This window comes from Manis javanica, chromosome 3 (genome assembly GCF_040802235.1).
Source record: "Manis javanica isolate MJ-LG chromosome 3, MJ_LKY, whole genome shotgun sequence".
Taxonomy (NCBI): Eukaryota; Metazoa; Chordata; class Mammalia; order Pholidota; family Manidae; genus Manis; species Manis javanica.
The window spans coordinates 55,290,009-55,309,370 of NC_133158.1; the positions used below are offsets into that span (position 1 = coordinate 55,290,009).

General features: G+C 48.4%; 1 protein-coding gene across 9 annotated transcripts in view; it reads left to right on the forward strand.

The window, feature by feature from the left end:
• Positions 1–19,362, forward strand: part of LOC108383827 (zDHHC palmitoyltransferase 19) — a 76,643-nt gene that overhangs the window by 15,870 nt on the left and 41,411 nt on the right. For 4 of the 9 annotated variants that reach the window (XR_012129167.1, XM_073231448.1, XM_073231458.1 and 1 more), the window contains one exon: positions 17,881–18,022. The exons of the other annotated variants lie outside the window; for them this stretch is intronic. The gene's annotated coding sequence lies outside the window, so the exon portion shown is untranslated. The remainder of the gene's footprint in view (positions 1–17,880; positions 18,023–19,362) is intronic. 9 annotated transcript variants of the gene reach the window in all.

Sequence of the window (19,362 nt, forward strand, 5' to 3'; positions counted from 1 at the left end):
ACTCCATACTGTCCTGGAGGTTCATGTCTTAGTGAACCCCAGTTCACTCCTTCATGAACTGGGGTAACAGTCCTGGAGTTGCCCTGACCACTTCATAAAGTGGCTGTGAGGTATCATGCAGAGAGTGTGAAAGAATTTTCTCTGCTGAAGGGCAGAGCACAATTAAGGGATTGTTATATGCAATCCCCATTGCACCACTTAGGTGACTTGTTTTTGAAGAGATAAAAAAACTCCAGTCCCCAAACCATTAAGTCCTTGTTAGGACAGGCCACTCTGGGCTCACAGAGTCAGGCCTTACCTACCCTCACCCCCTCACCTGGTCTCAGCCTTCCCCACCCTCAGTTTTCAGGCTGGCACAGTGGCCTGAAGGTAGGGTGACACTCCCAGTATGCTCTGACACCTCACCTCACAGACAGGCTCCAGTCTGTGTCCCTCTGTCTCCGAGCCAGGGGTTTGAGGGCTCTGGTCCCCGTTCTCCAGGTGGCCAGTGACTCCCCCAGGCAGAGGTTTCCCTGCGACCCAACAGCTGCTGCACACCTGCCTCGGACGAGTGCGGGCCACGGGCTGCCCGTCTGTTACCTGAGGGTCTGGCAAACTGTGCTACAGCAGCCTGCAGCTCCCTGCCCCAGAGAACCTTGTGTTTTAATGGTTAAGCACTCATTGTATTAAGTATTAGAAGAGAATATAGCTAGCTCGGAAGAGGTCTGGCCTGACCAAAAATTGAAGGATTAAAAAAATAATAATAAAATAAATAAAAGAATTGAAGGATTTGAAAACAGAAGTTTCTTTAAATTGATCAGTTAAAAGGGAGAGAGGCTGCATATATTAATGTATTGCGTGGGGCTTTGTGTTCTTTAGCAAAGTATATTGTTTACAAAGTTTAATAGCTGTGCCTCTCTGCCAAGGTCTCAGAGACGTAATGCTGGTTCAAGTAACACTAACAAACAAGTGCTATGCACACATGATGAACTAGCTCTGTGCAAGACTTAAAGTTGGTTTGATGGCAAACACCAAGTGACAAAGCAGGTGATACACAGATATGATAAAATTGTGTTGGGAAATTGAATGACTACAAGTCTGGGGAACGCTGTTTTCCCACTGAATGCTCACAACAATCCCAAGAGGTGTTACTTTGTTGTTTTTCCAGAGGCAGAAACAGGCACCGTGGGGGGAGGCCAGCTGCCCGAGGTCACTCAGCGAGGGAGTCAAGGAGCTGATTGGTGGCCATGACTGATCTTCTGTGGAGTGGTGGGGCCTGGAGAGAGGGCTGCTTAGGGCACCCCTGAGCCTGGCAGTGGCCCAGCCCTGGGCTGACAGGTCTGAGCTCCGGTCTCTGTCGGTGAGCTGTACCAGGCAGGGGCTTGTCCTTGGATCAGAAACGGGGCAGATGGGGAGGCTGCCGGGGGATTACAGAGGAGGGGCTGGAAAGAAGGAGAACCTGGCAGAGACAAAAGACAGGCACAGGCCTGCCAGGCTGTCCACTGTGGGAATCCAGAATGGGGAGCGGGAAACTGAGGAACTCACACCCTGAGGTTCTTTTAACCTCGGGTCTGGCAGAGAATTGGCCTCCTGCAGGCCTCGAACACTCTGATCTGGTGATAGGTGGTGGATGAGAGGGATTTGAGTCAAAGGAACACCATAGACTCTGCAAACGCATCCCCACCTATACACCTGGACACACAGATGCCGTCCTTGCTGCATCCCCAAGCACGCCATGGGTGACTGGGGTCAGGAAGCCTTCCTACTTGAGTAGCCATCGCAGATCTTTTGCCCAGGAACTCTGAAAAGCGCCTGTGGTGTGGCTTCACCTTTGGAATGATCTGGTGCCTTTGTTCCATTGTCACCATAAAGTTTAATAGCTGTGCCTCTCTGCCAAGGTCGCAGAGACGGAATGCTGGTTCAAGTAACACTAACAAACAAGTGCTATGCACACACGATGAGCTAGCTCTGTGCAAGGTGTGGATTTGCTGGGTGAGGAAAGTGGGGAGGATGAAGATGAATGAGGTGGCCTTGGCCTCAAGGACCACGGAGCCCCCTGAGCGGAAGGAGAGGGAGCTTGCTTGAGGAAACTGACATGACCAGGCAGCAGCAGGTTTCAGTAAGACTGGACGAAGTGCGTTAACTGTCCCCAGGGGCTAGCACCTACCTGCGGGGAGAGGGCAGGATATCCAGGAGGCGTTCCCCTCCTCGGGAGAGTGGTGCCAAACTAGGAAAATGTGATCCCACCTCTTTTGGGTGAGGCATAATGCGCAATTTACGGATCACATTCCTGCATGAGCCAGGTGGGGCTGCAGTGATCAATCCCAGTAGACAGGTGAGGAAATGGAGGCTCAGGGGAGCACGGTAGCCACCCAGAGCACCAGACTAAGGCAGTTAAGGATAGCACCCAGGGCCCTGGAGGGGAGCCCAAGCCCGAGACTGGCCTGGGCATGGTGGGTGAGGAGGGCACGGTGGTTATTCCCAGGGTCTGTGGGAAAGGAACAAAAAGAGAAGGGAAGAGGAGGGTATGGTCTCTGCCCCAGGAGAAGCAAGCTCACGTGATTGATGTGAGAGGGCCAGGGAAGTGTGAGTGTGCAGGAGAGGGAGGAGACATGCTTGTTGCCTGGGGAGAGAGGAAGGTACAAATGGGGGTTACAGGTTTTTGAAAGAGATTTCCCAGACTGGATAAGAGAAACCTCAGAAACCTACAATTCTAGATCTGGATTCCTGTTTCAGAGATTACTCAACTCTGTTTTTATCTTTAAGAAAAATAAAGCTTTTAAGTCAGTTCTGCTCTCTAATGCTGTGAAGCTGAGAGGTGGAGTGAACAGCAGCTATTACTGACCCAGTCTCTGTGGTGCTGTGGGAATCCTGCTAAGGGCAGGCTCTCAACTGCCCTCGGAGGCATCTGCAGTCTTATCAGTGTTATCATGGGGAAACTGAGGCACCGGTCAAGTGCCTAGTCCAAGGCCCTCAGCGATCATTTGCAGAGCCGGGGTGAGACCCAGGCGGCTGCTCAGGGCCAGCTTTGTCAGCCCTGCACGGAGTACCCACGACAGGCCCAGTGTCTTGCCCCACTGCTGCCAGTCTCCACGAGGTTGCTGTTACTTCGGAGTGAACACTTTTTTTTCCTAACTACAAGAGTAAAACATTTATTTTGGAATGTCTTTAAAGACTAGAACAATACAAAGAGGAAAATTAAAATCCCCTGTAATCCCACAAAACTAACTACTGTTAACATTTTGAGGAACATCCTTTCAGTCTTTCTTCTGCCTATCAACATGAACTTGTAAGAAAAATTGCCACCACAGTGTTTTGTGATCTTTAATAGCTTTATGGAACTATACATGGCTACACCGGACATATTTAAAGTGTACACTGTGGTAAGTTTTGAATTGTGTACATCTGTGAAACTGCCACCACAATCAGGGTACTGAATACATCTGTCACCTCCAGATGTTTTCTCTAGTCCTCTCCCAGTGCTGACGTCCAGAAACTCGGGGACTTCCAGCCAGCGTCACAGGCCGGGGCAGCAGGTGCCTGGGAGGTCCGGCCTGAGCTCTGGCTTAGTTTGTGTCATGGTGTGCTTCAAGGAGCACGAACAATACCATCTGTAGGCCCGAGGGTGTGTTCGACTGTGTCAGCTTCCGCCAGCACCTTGGCCCCTGCTCTTGGGACTTGGCCCGCTCCCCAGAGGGCCTGCAGCCCTCCTCCCCTCAGGCTCTCAGCCCTCCACCCCTTCCCAGCCTCCACCCTGCAGACCTGCCTTCTCCAGTGTGGGTCTTCCAGCTCCCTGAGGTGGGCTCCATCCCTCCTTGGTTCTGTGGCCTCCTCTCGGGAGGGCGCCAGGGTCCCTGGTCACAGGTGTCACAGGCCCGTCTTCAGTTGTGGTTGCCTGTCCAGGAGCTGGGGCAGAGCTGTCAGGCTGTGAGGCCGGGTACAGCAGGCTCCCTGTACAGCACCCACATTTGCTTTTTGCTGGTTTTGACAGATATCTTTTTGTCGAACTCTGGTGAGTAACATTTCCTGAGTGTAATTTAATCTTTTCTCTATGACTCAAGGCCATATTTGCAACCTCGGCTGCTCGTGTAAGGTGGCCCAGGAGCATGCAGTGTGGGTGGAGGGGAAATCAACCCAGTGGTTTTACTGGAACTTGCTGTCTTGCAAAGGCCGCATGTGCCCCCAGCCTCTGAAGGAAGATGGTGGTTTGTGTGTGCCTGGCCTATCGGCATCTTAACACGGGACCAATTTATTAGCAAGTCGAGGGCCAGAGCAGCCTTCTCTCAAATGGCTCTCACCCACTGTCAGCAATACAGGCACCATGTTTGTACACTGCTCTGCAGTTCCCAGAGGCCTTCACACACCTCCTCTGCTTCCCTTTACAGTGATCCAGTGAGGAAAGCAGGGCATGTGCTCCTTGCCATTTTAGATCCCTGACCCACGACAGTCCCCAAAATCAATCCCAGGTCCATTCATGATGTGACAGGCAGAATATAAGCCCCTAAGAAAGGAGTATAGGAAAATATCTCTTGTGACCTTGGATACAAAGAATTTCTTGACAACACTAAGTGTTGAGAAAAAGATGAATAAATTCTATCTATGACATTAAAGTGAAAAGCTGATGATGTATCAGTGTAGGTATATTGATTATAACACATGTCGCACTCCGGTGGGGGATGTTGGCAGGGAGGGGGGCTGTGCCTGCGTGGGGGCAGGGGAGTATGTACTCTCTTCTCTGTACTCTCTGCTCTGTCATTTTGCTGTGAACCTAAAATTGCCTTCAAAAATACCGTCCATTTACGATTAGCATCGATAATGTGTGGGGTGGGCACGGGGAGGGCTGTGCAACACAGAGAAGGTAAGTAGTGATTCTACAGCATCTTACTGGGCTGATGGACAGTGACTGTAATGAGGTTTGTGGGGGGGACTTGGTGAAGGGGGGAGCCTAGTAAACATAATGTTCTTCATGTAATTGTAGATTAATGATACCAAAAAAAAAAATACAGTCCATTTAAAAGAAAAAAACAAAAGTCTTCTGTTCCTCAAAGGATGCTATAAGTAAAGCAAAAAGATGCAAATAGGAGAAGATACTTGCAACCTATAACCAATGCAGTCCAGAGCACATGAAGAATTACAGAAATAAATAAGAGAAAAGATAAGGGAAATACAACTAGGTATTTTGCAAGAGAAAACATACATTGTGACATACATTCATAAACATATGAACAGGTGCTTACCTTCATTAGTAAGCAGGAAAATGCAAATTGAACACATCAGGAAATGCCATTTGACAGCCACCGGACTGGCAAAGGGGATAGCAATTAGAGTTACTTCACGGAAGACATTACTGCGCTGACTGTTGCTGCCCATCAAGGCTTGTGTTTGCCATCTAGACCTGAGTGGCAGTCCCTCGTAGGTACACCCTGCAGGAGGTGCAGGGCAGCACCGTTGGCAGTGCCAAAACCCTGTAAGCAAGCCACATAGCTTTTCAAAGTAAAATGGGTGAACTGTGTATTATCTATACAGAACACGGCAGAGGACATGTACAACCTCAGCTTCATTCATTAACAAGTGTATTTCAAGAATACAGGATTGAATGAGGTACCCATTTCCTGCTGTAGCAAAGTGCCACAGACTGGATGGCTTGAACAACAAATATAATACTTCCCACTGCTGGAGGCCACAAGTCCAAGACTAAGGTGCTACAGGGCTGCCCTCCCTCCAAAGGCCCTAGGGAAGGAGGGGTTCCAGGCCCCCCTCCTAGTTCCTGGCAGTTCCTTAGCTTGTGGGAGCCTCCCTCCCATCCTCCCATGGCATTCTCCCTGTATCCAGGTGTCCCCATGGTATAAGGACGCCGGTCATACTGGATGAGGGCCCACTCTGACTACCTCATTGTAACTTGCTTGCTTCTTTGAAGACCCTCTCTTCCAAAAAGGTCCCGTTCTGAAGTATTGGGGGTCAGGATTCACAACACAGTCTTTTTTGATGAGGGCACAATTCACCCCTTAACAGATTTTTAAAGTAGCAGAATATGTATAATGAGATACCATTTATATAAAGTCTAGGGGTATACCAACATTTAAAAGTTTAATAAGAAGGAAGGACATGATATATGCTGAATTTGGACTAGTGGTTACTGGTGAGTAGAGGGGAGAGGGACGCGGTCCGGGATTTCAGATACCTCTGTTAATCTGACTGGCAGGTACATAGGTTTGTTTTAATATTCTTCCTAACAAATATATATTATTTTTATTTAAAAAGTAATTCATAATTGCAAATTTTTTTTAAAGAATCAAGGAAAAGGACTCAGAGGCAAATGTAGACAACACTGAAGGAGTCTTGCTGCAGGGGAAGGAGTGAAGTGGCAGGAGGATGAGGGAAGTTTTCCCAAGATCCGGGTGAAGAGCTGAGTTGGGACAGATGCAGTGGCTCACCCAGGCTCACCCAACTGGCCTGGCTCAGCTGGGAGTGGCACCCTGTTTCCTGACCCCCAGTGCAATGCCCTTTCCTCCCCCACAGCCTACCTTTTCGCTGTGGCCATCTCAGGGGCCTCGGACGGCTCTCTGGCTGGTCCCCCCGCTCCCACCAGAATTCTGGCATTCTCAGAGCCTTGGAGCTGGGAAGGACCATACTGCTACCTCTTGACTTGACTGAACTTGCCTCTCACTTGGCATCTTTCTGTGATCTGAAACCAGTTTCCAGACATGTGCACGATTATGTCTCTCTCTTATTATGTGTGCTGAAGTGTGCTCAGGTCCTTGTGCATAATGAGTGGTGTGGTAAGAACATTGCAGCCCTTGGGTGGCCAACTCCGGATGGAGTCCTGACTGCATTTGCTATCACTTTGACCTTTGATCAAGTCCTTTACCTTTTTCCAAGCCTCAGCTGCAAAAGTGGGCTGATGCCTACCTTCCAGGGCAGTGTGAAGAACCACAGGAAATAAAGGCCTGGCACACAGCAGGTGCTCAGTGAAGACAGGATCCCTTCCCTGCCCCTTTCCCACTCCAGTTCTTGCACAGGGCAAGTCCGGGTCTTCTTGGTTTGCCTGGCCAATGGCAGACCACAGGCCCACATGCCTGCTTGTGCTGTAAATCTGAGGCCTGACTTTCTGGCTTGACTACTGGAGAAGGATCTGAGCCACTCTCCTGGAATGAGTTTTTACGGTTCCTCCTGAGTGAAAGGATGTAGCCACGAGGCAGCAGTCACTCAGGCTGTCAAAAGGTGGCCCCAACTGACCCTGCAGCTGTTTGGCACTTGGCCCTTACTTCTGTGAGGGAAAGAATTTACTTTCCTCCGTGACCCCAGCCCTCCCTGGGGCAATGGACAAGGTCAGTGTCAGCTCAGTCCTGCCGTCAGGAAAAGGGAGTATTACTCCCCCTTGTGCAGCTGATTTTCCTCCTTTGTAAAATAACAGGGTGGATGATATCATCTCTAAGTCCAGTCCAGCAACAGAGATTCTGGACTTTTTGTAAAATGTCATTGAACTCATAATATTAGCCCATAGAGACACAGGGGTGCTGGTTTACTTTGCTTAAATTCCAGAGCATGTAGCCCCCTACTACTGCAGGAGGCAAATCTAGCACAGGTTGAAGGAGAGGAAGTCGGGGGCCTTATGAGCCCTGGAAGGGACAGCACAGAGCTCCAGGAGGGCCATGATCCTGGGAAAACAGGGCATTGAAGCAGCCCCCATCAGTGTGTGCCCCTGGCCTCCAAATATCCAGCCCTTGACTCAATAACTTCACTTCTGGAAAAATGATTCTAAGGAAATTGGAAATATGGATAATAGCATATACATATGGATGTTTATCCTAATATTGTTTAAAATATTGAAAAACTTTTAAAAAATGCTCAGAAATAGAAGACTAATTGAGTAAATTTTATGATGTCCACATGATCAAATACTAGGAAGCCATTAAGAGCCACATTATAGGAGATTCTGGAGATTTTGGTAATTTGTAATACATTAAGTGAAAAAGTAGTATGTACAGTTGTCTCTTCTGAATGATATAAGTTACAGATGGATAGGTAGATGTACACAAATGTATATATTCAAAACATAGAAGGGAGTATATCATGTTAGTAGCCACAGTTGTTTCTGGGTAATGGGGTTATGGGCAATTTTTATTTCTTTAGGAGTTTTTACTTGTAATATGTGAGATATATTACATCTTTACCTCTTCAGAGTTCTAAGTTCAAGATTTTTAATATTTATTTTATATGCACATAAACAACAAAAATGTCATTAAGATTTTTATTTTTAAGAGTGGCAAACATTTTAATAGTGGTAAAATATACATAAGATTTACCATTTAACCACTTTTAGGCATACAGACTGGTAGTCTTAAGTACATTCACATTGTTGTGTAACCAATCTCATAACTTTTCATCTTGCAAAAGTGAAACTGTACCCATTGAACAACTCTCCATTCCCACCCTCGGCAACTACTCTACTCTGTCTCTGTGAATGTGACTATTCCAGGTCCCTCATAAAAGTGGACTTGTACAGTATTTGTCCTTTTGTGTCTGGCTTTTTTTTTTTTTTTTGGTTGAACAGGTTTGTTTTATTTAAATTTTATAGTTATCACTGCTAAAATTTATGTAAAAGGGCATTTTATTTGTTCATGCTTTTACAAAAAAATGATTTGCTATTAACATACATATGTGCATAACTCACCTACATTTCACAAATTTTTTTTTTTGGTATCATTAATGTACAATTACATGAGCAACATTATGATTACTAGACTCCCGTCATTATCAAGTCCCCACCACATACCCCATTACAGTCACTGTCCATCAGCGTAGTAAGATGCTATAGAATCACTACTTGTCTTCTCTGTGTTGTACTGCCTTCCCCGTGTCCCCCCTACCGCTACATTGTGTGTGCTGATCATAGTGCCCCTTTTTCCCCCTTGTCCCTCTCTTCCCACCCATCCTCCCCAGTCCCTTTCCCTTTGGTAACTGTTAGTCCATTCTTGGGTTCTGTGAGTCTGCTGCTGTTTTGTTCCTTCAGTTTTTCTTTGTTCTTGTACTCCACAGATGAGTGAAATCATTTGATACTTGTCTTTCTCTGCCTGGCTTATTTCACTGAGCATAATACCCTCTAGCTCCATCCATGTGTCTGGCTTATTTTGCTTAGCATAATGGCCTCTAGTTTTCATCCTTATGGTAGCATGTGCCAGAATTCCTTTCTTTTTTTTTTTTAATTTATTTTGTATTGAAGTATCGTTGATATACAATCTTATGTTGGTTTCAAATGTTCAACACAGTAGTTCAACAGTGACCCATATTATTAAATCCTCATCCCCACTAGCGCAGTTACTATCTGTCAACATAAAAAGATGTTACAGAGAATTCCTTTCTTTTTAGGACTGACCAATGTTTTGTTGTCTGTCTCTACCACATTTTGTTTATCCGTCATCTGTCAGAGGACCCTTGAGCTGCTTCCACCTTTTGGCTCTTGTGAAAAATGCTGCTATGAACATCATGTCCAAATACCCTATTTTGAGTTCTTTTAGATATATGTCCAGAAGTGGAATTGCTGGATCATATGGTAATTCTATTTTGAATGTTTTGAGGAACTTTCTTACTGTTTTCCATAGCAGCAGCACCATTTTACATTCCATCTGCAGTGCACAAAGGTTCCAGTTTCTATACAGCCTGCCCAATATTGTTATTTTCTGTTTTCTTGTCTTTTTTTATTTTTGTAATAGCCAAAAAATGTCATTTTTAAAAGAGAACAGGCCATATATGATTGTTGAAGCATTATGTTGTATAGCTTGTGGACCAGCCAAGAGACCTGCCTGGGCTGTGACTCATCACTGAGGACCCCACTGGAGGGACCTGGCCACGAACCCTAAACTCATTTCCAAGGAGGGGCATTTGGGAAAGCTGGGCCTGAGCTGGGGGGAGGGTTGGTCACCCACTCTGAAACAATGGGCTGTATCGGGGTGCATGCAGGCCTGGCCTGGCAAGCCCAGCAGGGTTAACTATGGCACGCCTTTGGCTTTCTTGCTGCAGCATCACTGCCAAGAGAATCCCATGCGTGGCCTTCTGTCTTCCTGACCTGCCCTCTGGGGCTGAAGCAGGAGGAGTAGGGCCGAGGTGCATCCAGTCAGAGCTGCTCCTACAGGCAGTGCACAGAAACACAGGTCCCCAGCCAAACTGGGGATCTGTTCTTGGGCTCTGACAAGGGTCAACATAAGTCCTAAGTGGGCAGTAGAGCAGGAGGTGGGAAACAGTGAGGTCAGCCCTGTGCATCTCCAGACAATCCTGCAGGATGGCCTCCCAGGCGGTTGATACCCAGATATTCCACAACACAGAGCTTCCTGGATTTGTCTTGCAGTAGCTGTAGGCAGAGGGATGGCCTAGTTGACCTCTGGAGGATGTAACCAGCCCAGGGATGTCACCTGTTGTTCACTTTAGTGCTGGTGCTTGTTGTAAGTATTTATGCATGCAATACAGCTTATCATGCTTCCTATTTCTGTTCCTGTCTGTGACATCTGCCTGTGAGACCAGAGGTTCCCTGGAGCTTCCTTTATCTGGGATTGTCAGCATCAGTGTCTCTCATCCCTTTTTCTGGCTCCTGAACCTTCTGCTGGTGTTTTGTGGTTAGACAGAAAACACAGCGAGGGATAATCCACTGCCCTGAGACTCTCAAGGAGTGGCTCTTTCTCACACTGGGGAGACTGCCATCGGTTTTGGCTTGTGGAAACCTACTGTCACCCCTGGTGACTCTTATCAGGCAGAAATGACTTTCCTCTCCTCAGGCAGAAGTGGGGAGCTGTGACACATGGTCACTAGCTTGGAAGAAGCCTGCCGGTCCATTTCCCAGAGGTGTGCCAGCTGCTTTTTCTGCAGGATCTGAGGGGCCAGAAGCAGGTCAGGGCATGGCGGCAGCCCTGCACAGGCATGTGACCCATGAAGTCACAGAGGGGCCCATGTGCAAAAGGACCCCTCATTTGGTTTAAGGCTCTGCTGTCACTGAAATTTTTAATTTTTTAGCAAGGGGTCTTGCAAATTATGTAGCTGGCCCTGGCGGTACCTCTTCCATGGCAGCCTTGAGGGCTGCTCCCTAAGGAAGGAATGCCAAGACCAAGACCACACCACTCTCGGCCTCTCTGCATTTTGAATTATCACTATGCGTCTCTGACTATGCCCTGCCTTGTTTTAGAGTCATTTGCCTGCATTTGCCATTCTGCAACTAGACTGAATTCCCAGGGGGCAAGGACCAGGTCTCCGGGCAGCAGAGTGCCTGGCACTTGGTGGGCACTCAATAAATATTAGTTGCAGTAACTACTGAAGCCCTCAAGTCAAGTCAGCTTTTTCACGTAAAAGGAGAATGAAACATATAACTCATGATTAGATTTTTGTCAGGGAAGTGTGTGGGAAATAATGTGATCTTAGTTTATGCAAAACCCAAGCTGGTGCACATGGCTGCATCTCTAGAAAGGCACTGATATTTTTGAACACCTGCTATTTCTAAGCACTGTGCTGGGTACTTAAGTCCATCACCTCCTACTTAATCCTACAATCTCTGGAAGTTTAAGAGGCCCAGAAAGCGAAGTAGCTCACTCACAGACAAGCCACATGGACAAATAGAAGAATGGAGATTTGAACAGAGGTCTTTTTGGCTTCAGAGGTCTCCTGATGGGTGTTTTGATCCTGTGGAAGGGCCAGAGATCAGTAACTGCGTGGGTGGGACAGCCTCCTTTAAGGAGCAAAGAGTTTAGGACCAAAGACTGAGGAGTATCTGAATAGAGGCAGTAAAATCTTGACTTAGATGTATTCCGGCAGAGTGTTCTGCCAGACAGACAAAGCATTAAATGCCCCTTTCTTGTCTGCAGTGTGGGGAAAATAATAGCATTTACCTCATGGGGTTGCTGTGAAGATTCATTGAGGCAATTAGTGATGATGGAGATGCTTGCACCAAAGGGCTGGACTTTGGGGTCTTGGATTACCAGTACCACAATGGGGTGTCAGTGTTTTCTGGGAATTCTTTCAGCTCAATTTTGGAATATTAATTCAGTTTTTACCAGAAATATTTACCACTCAGGGTCTCACCACTGGGCTTGATTGCCTTCCCGATAGCCATTTCCCCCCCTTCCTTACCAACAGGGCCCTGATTTGTCTGGGGCCCCAGAGTGGCCAGCATGGCTAAGCCATGGTCATGGCAGTCAGCCCCCTGCCTTCCCAGCCTACCTTGCGGCTGGGAGAGACCATGTGACCAGTTCTGGCCAATGGGACCTATGTGGAAGGAGAACTCCTAGGACAGGCTGGCTGGCACAATTCCCTTTTCTTACTGTTTTGGAAAGATTCCTGATATTTGAAACTGCAGTAGCTGTATTAACCTGGGGAAAGGCCAAGAAAACTGCAGAGATGCCAGCCCTGACCCTACTGAGCACCAGCTCCTGCCCACCCGCAGGCATTTTATTATGTGACACAACCACTATTTGTTCAAGTGCCTGCAAGTCAGGTTTCTGTTGCTCATAGCCGTGTTATTTATTCTAGACTGATTTGTGGTACTTCCTCTGCTTTTACTCGGTGTGCTGTCTCCCAGTGGAAGGGAGGCCCTCAGGACCTCAAGGAACTCGACCAGTTACAGGACTTCTGTCCTCTCCAGGTTCAAACTTCTGTCAGACCTTTTTGTGTTCTGGGAGCCTTAAGTGCATACTTAGCTTTCTCTGACCTCCCTCAGTTTGCCCTATTCTTCAGTTTCCTCTGCTATTCTGACCTCAATTTCCCATTTCCTTTACTTAATCCCCTCTCCCCAAACCACCTTCCTGTCACACACACTGAGTCAATGTCCACTCCCCACATCATGTGGCACATAAATGCCACACACCTGTACACACACATGAACTAGCACACATGCATGCACACACACACCATACACTTCTGCCTGGCCTCTTTGTCTTTTATTTTTGACTTATTGATATGTGGAGAGCCACAGACCTGAAATCCAGTGTCCTGATTATGCTTCTGCCCAATTCTATCTGTTCCTGCCAGACGGAGTATTCTTAATCCATGTATAATTTTAGAGACAGGAGAGGTGCCAGGGGACCAGCCACCCTGGCCAGCGCACCAAGCCTGCCTGCCCTTTCTTCCTCCCCCGCCGTGCCCAAGGAGATGCACCGAGAAAGGCATGAGAGCAGAGCTTTCTGGGATTCCCAGTGCAGGCTGACCTTGGAGGCCAGGACCCCCTTGCCCCCGAGGGCTGTTGGGGATTCTCTCCCCAGGCCCACCCGCCTCAAGCAGGCCCAGAGCAGGCCAGGGCAGCAGATCCTTGAGGGAATCCACTCTTTTTTTCTGCCTCGGCTTGCTTCCACTGAGAGTCCCTGACTCACTCGGGACCCCAGCCCTCCACAATGCAGGGAAGGGATGGTAGCTTTCCCATGGAAAGGTCGAGCCTCCAGCAGTGCCTGGGAGGGTAACTCACCTCAGGGTTATGCTTACTTCCTGGGAACTGCCACCCTCTCTGGCTGACTTCCTGGCTGCATGGAGCGGCCCCCGCTGTGAGGTCTGCCCTGGGAACAGCAGCCCTGGCTCCTAAACCACACGGGTGCAGAGCCTCCTGACCTTCACAGGGCTGAAGGCTTTTCTAGCCTCCACTACTCCTGCCCCCCCCACATCTCTCCTGTCCTGGGGCGTCTTGCTGGGGGTGGCCGGGAAATGGGTAGTTAAGGTGTTCACCTGGGTGAGGCTTTCCTTGGGCACTCATGGCTCAGGAGGAATGAGCCAGTGATCCTCCAGGTCAGCCCCTGTAGAGCCTGGCTGAGGGTCAAGAGAGGGGTAAAGGGAGGGGTACCCCACCTTTAAAGTTTCCAGACCTGAGTCAGGACCTCAGACTCTACTAGGGGGGCATCAGTATGTTTTGATAAGAGGGCTAGTTTTGGTTTCAGAAGTCCTGAGTTGAGACCTGGCAGTTGAGGAAACTGCCTTATCTCTGGGAATTTCGGCTTCCTTCCCTGTGAAGTGCTCTGTGAACTCTGCAGGAGGGTTTCTGCAGTCAGTGGCTGCTTCCCTAGTCCCCTCCCCACAGCAGCAACTCCCTTCCCCCTCCGCTCTCTGGTAGGCCCTGGAAATACTTCCTCTTGGAAGCCTCCCTTGCATCACATCAAATACAGAACATCATGCCCACAGTCCATGTTAAATATCTTTTGGCTGTAAACTTTTGAAAGAGTTTTAAGAAACTTGCCTTATAAAATCTTAGGCTGTAAATAACTTACTGAATTTTCATTGGCTGACTTTTCAGTGATCGTGGTATATATTATAAATTCTTAGAAAATGAGAAAAGCTACAAACGGTTCCAAACACCATGCTATTGTCTTGGACACTGAATGGATTAATTTTCGGGGCAATTGGTAAGCCATTAGCAGCTTCAAATCAGCCACGTTGGAGTATTTACATCATGATAATCAGTAATAACTACAAATCAGTGTCCTGTTAATTCACAGCTCCCCACTCCCTCCAACTTATTTATGCCCAAACATGAGGAAATTGTTTGAAATCATCCCAGGTGAATCAAATGCGTGGCCACTGATCTGGAAGAAGTTCAGGGCGGGAGTCCACTGACATGGCCCCTAACATGCCTCAAGAGGAACACAGCCTTAATTCCATCAGGAAGGATGCATCCCTGCAGGAAAGAGGGAATGCACCCACAGGGATGTGCTCCCTGCAGGAAAGAGGGAATGCACCCACAGGGATGCGCTTCCTGCCTCCCACTCTCCACCTCTGCCTCCAGGCCTTGTTCTTGGAGAGCCCTAATTTAGGTGAAGGCCTGTCAGACAGGGTTTAATCTCTCATTGCAGTATTTATACTATGGTCAGTTGGTTTATTTTTATTGTTTTACTGCTGCCATTTTACTCAGTACTTATCATATGCACTTTACTTCTCTTTTATCTTTCACTGGTAACCAGTCTGCCTGGGGGAGGGCTGGCCCACCAGGGAGGAACTGAGGGCGGCAGCTAGCTTCTTGGGGCTCTGCTGGTCCTTCCTTCCCCCGCAGCAGGTGGCCTGGGGGAAGTCCTTGATCTTGAACCCAGAGAGTTAGGGTCTGCGGGTGGCCCCACTTTCAAAGTGAACTCGGTGTGCTTGTGGCCTCTCCAGCTGAGGAAGTCTGTGAGCCAGGAGGCTTCCAGGAAGCTCCTAGGACCTGCTCTACAAAGCCTCCAGCTCTCGGGAGCTGTGGGGAAGGGGGCAGGAGCAGGGGGCTCTCAACAGGGGGAGGAACATTCGAAGGTGGAATCCAGCTGAGCAAAGGAACACACCAGATCTATGCGTCTCAACAGGGAGAACTCTCAAAATGCTGTGCAGTAAAAAATGCAAGTTGCTAAACCATGTGTGGTGCATGATGCCATCTATATGAAAATACTCCCACAAACACAACACATTGTGTCCAGGCTTGCATATAAATACAGGAATTTCCATTCCTGAATTTATATGTTTTTTTTAAGTTCTGGAGCATACATATCAAACTGGTAAACAGTATTCTCCCCGGGGCTGTGCGGATGGGGACCAGGGTTGAAGGTGATAGACAAAGAAACTTTAGATTTGTCAGCAGTCTTCTAGTTTTTAAAAGAAAATTCACTTATATTTGTGATTAAACTTATTTTTTAAAGTCTGAATCTTTCTGGGTAAAGGCAGAGCATAGGGCATGGGGGTTCAAGAGTGCAGATTGAAGCCCTTTGCTTCAGCCCTTGAACCTACATGGGCGCGGGCCTGTCATTTAACCTCCAGGTACCCTGAGTAGAATGGGCAATATCAAAATCGTGACTTGAGAGGGCTTCCTAAAGAACTAAGGGGCCTGGTGGACAAAGATACACCTATGCTAGTTATAATTAGCCTCTTGTTTTTAAAAACAATTTTTAGAGTCTCTCTAAAGACAGGATCAAAATCAAATTCAAGGTCTTTCCTCAAGGGCAGAGAAAAGAGTGATGCTGGAGCGGCCACCTTGGGTTTCCTGAGCATTGGGCACGTCAGACTAACATATTTCCTCTGCTCCCAGGAGAAGGGAAAAAAGAAAACTGTTATAATGCTTTTCCTGTGCCCAGGCTCTGTGATGGGTGTACTCAGAGCTCGCAACACCCTCAGAGTCAGGTTTCTCATTTCGTAGATGCAGAAACCTGAAACGTGTTCATCAGTGATGTTAAGAAACTTGCCTCCGGGGTCCTTTGAAGATCTGGGTTCCAATCTCTATTCACCCAAATCCCAAGCTGCTAACAGCAGCAACGGGAACAGCCATTGCTACCCTGGGATGTCACTGAATCCTCATAAGGGTGATGTGCTTTATTACCCACATGTTGCAGGAGGAAAAGAGGATGCAGAGGTTGAGCGAGTTAGCCCAGAGGCCCCATCTCTCTTCATGCCAAAGCCCCAGCTCTTTACCATGCTGCTTTATGGCCTCCCCATCTCCCCACTCCACCCTAGGACTTTCTGGCCTCCCCGCCAAGAGGAGTCTATCAGGATCTCTGAAAAGTGGCAAGGGAGAGGGCAGCCACATGTGGTGGTAGCCACGGCTCTAGACTCGGTCAGGAGATCGCCTTGACTGGCTCACGGGGGCCAGGGTGCATGGAATGCCATGGCGATCTGACTTCTAGTAGATACTTTTCAGAGCCTGGAGGGCAAGGAGACATGAGAGGTGGAAACTGATATGGCTTGTGTAGTGGTTGAATTGTGTCCCTCCCAAGAAAAGACATGAAGTCCTTATCCCTGTCACCTGGGAATGTGACCGTATGTGGAAATAGGGTCTTTACCAATGTCATCTAGTTAGGATGCACCCTGGATCAGGGTGGGCCCTAACTCCAATGACTTGTGTCCTTAGAAGAGGGAAATTTGGACATGGAGCACAAAGAAGACACCCAGAGGGGTGAAGGCCTTGTGAGGACGGAGGCAGAGGTGGGGCAATGCAACTACGAGCCAAGCAAGGCCAAGGATTGCCAGCTACCAACAAAAGCTGAGAAGAGGCGAGGAAGGATTCTCCCCTAGAGTCTTGGGAGGGAGCACGGCCTTGCTGACATCTTGCCCTGGGACTTCCAGCCTTCAGGACAGAGTGAGAATCAATTCCTGTTGTTTTAAGCCACCCAGTTGTGGCAATGTGACCTGGCAGCCCAAGGAAACAGAGAGCTGGTTGCTCCATAGCTAGTTAGGCAATCACAGCCTATCATGTGGACTTGGGTAGTAGGACAGAGGGCTTTGTCCTTGACCCTGATTTATTTTGTTATCCCTTTGGATGAAAATAAAGAGAATGTCTGCCAGTTAAAAAGGTGGACTGTGCAAAACCTGGAGAGATGGTTAGTACTGAAGACGGGATCTACATTCAAAAACATCTCAGTGAACTGCCATTAGGGACCAAATTTTAAAAGTTGAATTTAAAAGGAGAAAGCCTTTTATTTAGGTTCAAAGGGCCAACTGCATGAATGCAGAATGTGGAACCACTGGCCTAATGACAGCTCATATAATGGCAGGTGTTGGCTGCAGCTGAGTGCGAGCCAACAGCGTATGGCAATCATTAATAAAGCTAGTGCACCTTTAAGGTAGTCTAATGACAGTGAGAAATGGCACGTGCATCCCAAGGTCAGCCCACATCTGGAGCTTCATTCAGCTCCCCGCACCCCATTTAGTATTGTGATACTACTCAGCATCTAGGGAAAGAAAGCCAGGAAAGTGAGGGGTCCAGAAACTGTCATGCAAGGAAATTAGGGGATTGGGCTCATTTCCCCAGAGATGAGAAGATGTGGGAACACGGAACATGCTTCTGGAGAGGGGATGGGCCAGCTGTGTAAGTGTTCTTGTGGAAGGTTCCCACGCAGGGCTCCCGCCCTGATGATGGCAAGCAGCCGTTTCGGGCTTCAGGCAAGGGCACAACTTCTGCAGCATCTATCCTCTTTTTGCTACTAACAGCACCCAGATGTCCTTTGCGAGACCTTTCTGCCCTCACTGTGTCCACGGTTCCAAGGGTGAGCATGTGACTCCGACAATGCAGCCAGAGTGCCCTGGACATCGCGGTCTTTTTGCGGAAGGGCATGTGACCCAAGCCAGACCAGTGAGTATCTATCCCGGCTTTTGTTGCTCCCACCATGCAGAGACCTTGTCCTTCTGATAGGACCTCAAAGTTGGTAGAGAATTCTGAAGGCACTAGCAGCCAGCTTGCCCAGCTGTGAGAGAAGCCTGCTTGAGAGTGAAGTCAGCACAGGAACCAGAGCCAAGGTGTGGAGGCAGAAAGAGCTCCCACTGGCACCACGTGAACACCAGGGCAGCCATGCCCAAAGCTTGTTTGGGCCGTGCCATAGTGCAGGCCCCCTTTGTGCCTTCACCAGTCTGAGTCAAGGCTTTACAGTGGCAGTCCGGGGTCCTAACGTCACACCCACTTCAGGCGGTGCAAGCTGTCTGATGAAGATGGGATGCGGGAGGAATTGTGATGCCTAGCATTCATTGAGCACCATCCATTTGTAGAAATTGTGGTAGGTGCACACCTACACACAGTCTAACCAGCCAGATAGTTCTGTGACGCTTATGAAAAGGCACAGTCTCTTGCGACTCAGACCCCACTTCCAGCTCCTCAGAGAAAACCACTTTTGATGTTTTCAGCTGATATCTTCTCTGTTGATTTTTCCCTGTGGAAGATTAGGATCTCGCTCATCTTTGCTCTCCCTGTCCCCACTACACAGTGCACTTCCCATCCCCTCTTCCTCCCGGTGTGATTACGTTGTCATTTTGGTTAGATCAGTATTCACTGTTCACATTTTTTATTTTGTAAACTCTATGTGCAGCTCGTGTGGTACACTGAGTACTTTTTCCTGTACAGCATTTTGTTCTTGCTGGAGTTAATTGCCTTACTTCTTTCCTCTACTTACCATTCTGTATATTTGTTATGAATCCAGTCCAAACTCTCCTGCATATGCTCAAAACATCAGGTGTTCTTTCAGCACCAGTCTCAGAAGTGACATCCTTAACTTCTGCCATATTCTTAGAAGGGTGTCAGTGTGCCCAGCGACCCTCAGGGGGAGCGCATTGCACAGGAGAAATGCTGAGAGGCAGGGATCCTGGGAGCCGTCCTTTGAGGCTGCCCACCACAGTGGGCCAATGGGTGTCCGTGCCTCGCAGGCCAGAGCGGCTGTTGCAGGTGCCCGGGAGAAGAAATGCAAGCCTCTGCCTGGGGCGATCAGGGAGGGATTCCCAGAAGCAGCTCTGGGTTCAGACTTGAAAAATGAGTAGGAGATATCCCAGGTGCGCCACGGGATATAAAAGCATCCCCAGCAAAGAAAAAGTATACAAAAGCCAGAGGTGTGGAAGGGATGGTGGGGTTCTGGGAGCAACACAGCAGTGCAGGGGGCAGAGGGGTGAGACGCAAGGCCAGAGGGGGCAGGCGAGCTTCCCCAAGGA